The sequence below is a fragment of the Rattus norvegicus genome, chromosome 10, assembly GCF_036323735.1.
Source record: "Rattus norvegicus strain BN/NHsdMcwi chromosome 10, GRCr8, whole genome shotgun sequence".
In the NCBI taxonomy this organism is placed as follows: domain Eukaryota; kingdom Metazoa; phylum Chordata; class Mammalia; order Rodentia; family Muridae; genus Rattus; species Rattus norvegicus.
In genome coordinates, this window is record NC_086028.1 from 24,709,140 (window position 1) to 24,714,926 (window position 5,787).

The 5,787-nt window shown below is 41.3% G+C and overlaps 1 pseudogene; it reads right to left on the minus strand.

Annotated features, from left to right (window-relative positions):
• Positions 1 to 2,714: 2,714 nt before the first annotated feature.
• Tpm1-ps1 (tropomyosin 1, pseudogene 1) lies at positions 2,715 to 3,633 on the minus strand (annotated as a pseudogene).
• Between the last annotated feature and the right edge of the window lie 2,154 nt (positions 3,634 to 5,787).

Here is a 5,787-nt window from a genome sequence, read left to right on the forward strand (position 1 = left end):
TTCATAAGAAGCTGCCCAAGTTCAGAGATTCAAAGTTCTTAATAACATCGCTAGTTTTCATACGTTAGTGGAGAATGGAAATATGAGGGAGATTGGTTTTCTCCTTTTCTCAGAGAGTGTTTAGCCTAAGATAAAAATGAAGGTGGCAAAGCAGTTGATGATATCCAAAGTGAGCTGGAATAACTGTTTTCAAACGAAGCATATGCATATTGAGACAAAACAGACAAATACCAGAATAACACACCCACATTCAAGCCCATCCAAATGAAAAGCTTGCTGGCTTCGTACACATCTCTTCTCTAAATGCTGGGCTGCTTTCTCTTCCTCCTTTCTTCGTTGGAGTTTTGCTGATTCGGAAATAATCCATATGCATTTTTGGTTAATGAATGTAACTTCTTTAAAAGAAGCCAAAATATTATTTTTCATACTTTTTGTTGCCCGCAAAGAAACTATTTCATCTTGCAACAGGAACCATTTAATTCTGCACTATATTGATCAGGCTTAGCCCAGTATAGTTTCAACATTAAAAAAAAAGCTATAGAGTTTTTCCATCATGCATAACATATTATCAAACACAGACAAGGAGTCTTAGCATAATGAGAGTGTTTTGCAAATGAGAAATTATAGATAATTGCTGTTTGTTCTTGTTTTCCTAGAATGAAGTGTAATTATTATTAACAAGAGGCTTGTTTCAATAATTATTTCTAGTTATCCCAGGGCACAAATGCATTGAAGCAGAAACAATGCATTTCCATTCAGAGTGTTTTTTTCCCTAGATTATCTCTTATCACTGCCAGGGCGTATGCATGAATGCTTATTCTCCACATGTGCTGGTCTGCCGCTATGCAAGCAAGGATGTGTTTGCTGACTTAACTATCCCGCCACTCCTTTCAGTATTCAGGAAAAACTGTCTTACCGTACATAGCAATATAGGGCTGTTATTTTATATGCCTGAATGTTATTGGAACTTTAGATTACAAATTACTAAGCATTAACGAAGTGTAAAGTGCCAACGTATGTGTGTGACTTTCTTTCTACAAGCAAAAATTTGTTCTGCTTTGAAGTAGTGATGGCATTTTAATCATTGCTTATGTACCAAGGATATTGAGTATGGTGAAGCTAGTTGCTAAATAGTTAATACCTTGCACCTTAATTCAACCTTAGATTTCTTTCACTGAAGTAACTGAGAAAACAATGGAGAGCTGCCAGAGCCCGTGATGTACTCCTGATCCTGCATTATTCACTAAGCATCATCTTAGTCAATCCCCTCAAATTCTGACTTTTATTTTTCTTTTGCTACAAGGAATCCCGGTAGGGTTCTAGTCTCAACTATAGCCCCTACAGAGCAAGCACTGCTTGGAGGCCTTTTATCTTAGAGGGTTTGCATTTGTGTTCCCATTCTAAGTCTCTGTCTTCATATGCAGAAATGATACCCTAAGGAGAAGAGCCCTTAGTGATGACCCTTGCTGCCTAGCATATATAAATACCTGTCCACACTCTTTATCAGGATTTTTAAAATGTTTTGCATACTATTAATCACATTAAATTGTTGTTTCTTCATGAGTGGGTAGATCCAACTCCGTCAACTGGGTATAGTTATGATCATCATTATTACGCTTAGTTGTAGGGATGGTACTTGGTGCTTCATATACAGTAAACAGAACTTCTACTATTGAGCTCGCCTGCTGGCTCCCAGGTATGTATTCTCATCAGTGCTGGCTAGTCTTATGTTGACTAAACACAAGAAGTAGAATTTTCTAAAAGGAGGGAACCTCGGTGGAGAAAATGCCTCTATAAGATCCAGCTGAAAGCCATTTTCAGAATTAGTGATCGATTCAGGAGGGTCCAGCCAGTTGTGGGTAGTGCCAACCCTGTGCTGGTGGTCCTAGGTTCTGTGAGAAAGCAGCCTGAGCAAGCCATAGGGAGCAAATAAGTAAGCAGCATTCCTCCATGACCGCCGCATCGGCTACTGCCTCCAGGAGCCTGACCTGTGTTTGTTCTTGTCCTGACTTCCTTTGATGATGAACGGTACTGTGGAAGTTTATCATTGTATAGTGTGTGCATTCAATTATAATTCTTAAGGAAATCCCTTTGTTTCACCAATTACATACAGAGTGCCTAGATCTTTTAACCTGACATGGAGATATGCAAAGCTCTCCCCGCTGAGTTGGAATGGGCTGCAAGCCTGTCAGTTGTGAAGGAATGGGACTCTTACAAGGCCAGTGTGGCTGTCAGATCCTTGGGAAATGGACATAGGCTTGTAAAACCCATAGTGTCTTTCAGTACAAACCAAAAGCAAAAGAAATTGTGCAGGATAGAAGTCTAAGTTGTGTAATATTGAACAAGAGACCTCACGGGTCGCTTTGTTAAAATTATCACTTAATTGTCTCCAGCATCAGTCTTCTTGTTGATCTCACTGTGGCTGGAAATCTTTCTGTTTCTGTGGGGTTTCTTGCACTGGCCAAGCAAACTGCATGTCTAAACTCTAAGAAGTGGGGCCATGTCGACCTGGGAAATGGCACATTTAAATAAGTGCCCCGACTCAGGCTTAGCTTTCTAGGAATCTTTCCTGCTCTCTGTTCTAGCTGCCTCTCTCTAGATGTTTCAGGGAAAGTTGCAACTATTTAAAAATGCCCTGAAGGGATTTCATAGTAAGCAGTTTCTTTAAAAATGAAATAAAATAACGCAAGGGAAACAAGACAATATGGCTGTGGCAAAGGAGACTGGCTGTTGTTGTTAAGTTCCAGGAAAGTCAAGGCCAACCCCTGGTGTATATACTCCAATTTTCCTCTTTGGCATGAGACAGAACGACTTCTGCGTCATCGATGCTTTCCTCCAGTTTAGTTACTGATCTCTAAAAACTTGGCCCGAGTCTCAGCCTCCTTTACCTTGTCAGAGAGAACCTTGAACTCCTCCTATTTGCCTCCTCCTGAGAGTACTATACTTTGCAGCCATTAATGCATTCAAGATCTGACAGCTGCTGACCTTGGCCCTCTGAGAGCACAGCCCACTCTTCCGAACATTCCTCTGATCACTATCTACAATGACCACTATCATTGATAATGACCAGTTTACCGGCCACCTCTTCATATTTGCAGTCAGCGTCTTGAGCAATATGCTTGGCTTCCTTCAGACGGATTTCCAGAATTTCTGTCTTTTCTTCATCCTTTTGGGCTCGGCTTTCACTGACATTCATGCCTCTCTCACACTCTTCCGCGGCCTTCTCAGCTTCCCCAGCTTCTGCAGAGCTGTGGTCAAACGTTCCGGGATACAATCCCACTCCTCTTCAAACAGCAGGATGTGTCTTTTCAGAGAAGCTACATCAGCCTCAGCATACGTGGCTTTCTTTCTCCTCCAGTTTCTGCTGTGCACCTGTGAGAGCCTTGGAGTATCTTCAGTGCCCTTGAATACCCTAATCTTCCAATGGTTTGCTCTGGTCTTCTGCCACCTTCTTATCAGCCTCTGCCTGTTGTGCTCCAAGTTGTTCTCTTTATGGAGCATCTTTTTCTTGATGGAGTCCATAGTGGCAGTGGTGAGGACCCCTTAGGCAGCCGAAGGAGAGGAGAAGCTAGTGCGTTGGTGTGGACAAGTCAGAGTGCCCTGATGTATCTTTAAAACTTATTTCACCTTTAGAATGTGATGTATTTTGAACTTAACATACCAAGTATCCCATTCATTACATTTGAAATACATATATAGTAATAGTAATATATAGAGATAGATATAAACATAGATATAGATGTTATAGATATACATATGATATAGATTATATAAATACAGTTCTTCTATCATGGTAACCAAAGCAACTGTGGCAATGTATTTGGGAGGTGTGCTGTATACATACACAGACTTGCGACAACACACTTAGTAGATTCTGGAGGAGATAAATGAGTGAAATAAAAAACACGTGGCCAACAAGATGGCTCAGCAGGAAAACATTACTTATTACCAAACCTGACAACCTGGGTTCATTCACCAGTGCAGGAAGAGAGTCAACTCTGATAGGCCCTTGTCCACAAGATAAAAAAAAAAAATTAAGGGCTGGGGATTTAGCTCAGTGGTTAGAGCGCTTACCTAGGGAGCGCTTACCTAGGAAGCGCAAGGCCCTGGGTTCGGTCCCCAGCTCCGAAAAAAAGAACCAAAAAAAAAAAAAAATTAAAGAATGAACGTAAAGTTGTTTGGTGATTCTGACAGGGGAGCCCACCTTTCTGAATGATGAGTTCTCCTTTACTGGGCAAGGCTGTCTTTCCTCAACTCACCGTGCATCTTCAGCAACAATACAAGTGAGGAAGGATGGAACGGGACAGTCAGACAGCCAGATCAACCTGGAGATCAATAGCTTCACTGATGTCACAGCCAGACCTCTCTCAGTGCAGTTAGTAACTTATTTAAAAGAGAATCATTCATAAGGGAACAAGCTGCCTTCTACATCTCTAGAAAAGATCGACACACAGAGTTTTGTTGGAGAACCTTAGAATGGCATGCTTAGGAAACTTCTCAACTAATTTTGGGACTAGGTGTTTATCTCAGGCTACAGGAGAGACATTAATTGAAGTCCTATCATCACACTACTTTAGACATCTACAAAGTGCTTATTTTGCTTTTATTCTTACAGAAATAAAATTGCAGTGTTCTTCGTTAGCTGTACCTTGCCTCTGATTACAAGCGTTGACCAGAGACACAGTGCTCCATGTTGAAAAGGCTCTCCTGTTAACAGTGCCTCTGAGCTGAAATATGCTTTCTCACAAACATGTATTTGGTGTGCTCATTCTTTCTTGTAATCATACCAATTAATTATGCATTAAGCTTGTGTATCTTAATGACTTATTCAAACTCATTGTATAAGTATAATTATATTAGGAAAATGTGAGGGACAGAGAAAAAAAAGAAAAGCTAGGGGGAGGTCTTCTGTAAATAGATATTCATGGATAAAATTAGCAACACAGAGAACATTTCGGTGAAGATGAGACTTCTGGCTGGGGTTCTGCCAAATATTTCCAGCAGAGCTCCTTGACTGTTCTTTTTAACTCTGTGAAAAGTTGATTTCAAATGTTGATCGGACCTAAAAATAAATAGAAGCAAATACTCTCGCCAAAAATAAAATGATCTTATTAGAACCTCTCCCTCCCTATGCCGTCCTCTCAGAATATTTCGAACACAGTAATCCACAGATGCCCGTGTACGGAGGTTTCCTTCCTCCTCTTAGACACGCACAGGCTCGCACAGGCTCACACCCTTCACAGTACCAGCACTCACACCAGGCAAGCAGCTGACTTGCCTTAGGAGAGCCAAGAGAGGAAGAATATCCTCCCAAAGTGGCTTTGGTTAATCATATCTTCCAACCACAAGAAAGAATGAAGTCTGGATTTCCACACAGCTATCAGCAGGCAACAGCTAAAAGACCATCATGCACCAGACACTGTCTATAATGCAACATATGTAAATCTCATTTAACCTTTAGCAGACGTACCCGGCGAAAATGCTATTGGGACTTCACAGATGAGGAGACGAGGTGGGGAGCTGCTGAGGCTGCTTAACGTGAAATGTCAGGTCAGGTGTCCTTGTGCTGAAGTCAGCTCTCTTGACCATTGCATTACAGAGACAGAGGTGAGGAAGGCTCAGGTCACTTCTGCTGATGCACTTTCATTTGTTACAGAATGAAGAGCAGACCGCTAGGTCAGATGCAGGCCATTGAGAAGGGACAGGTTAAGTGGCAGATGGGAAACAAAAGTCACCCAGGTGCTTATGTTTATTTAGGCTCCTTAATTATTAACGAACAAAAATATA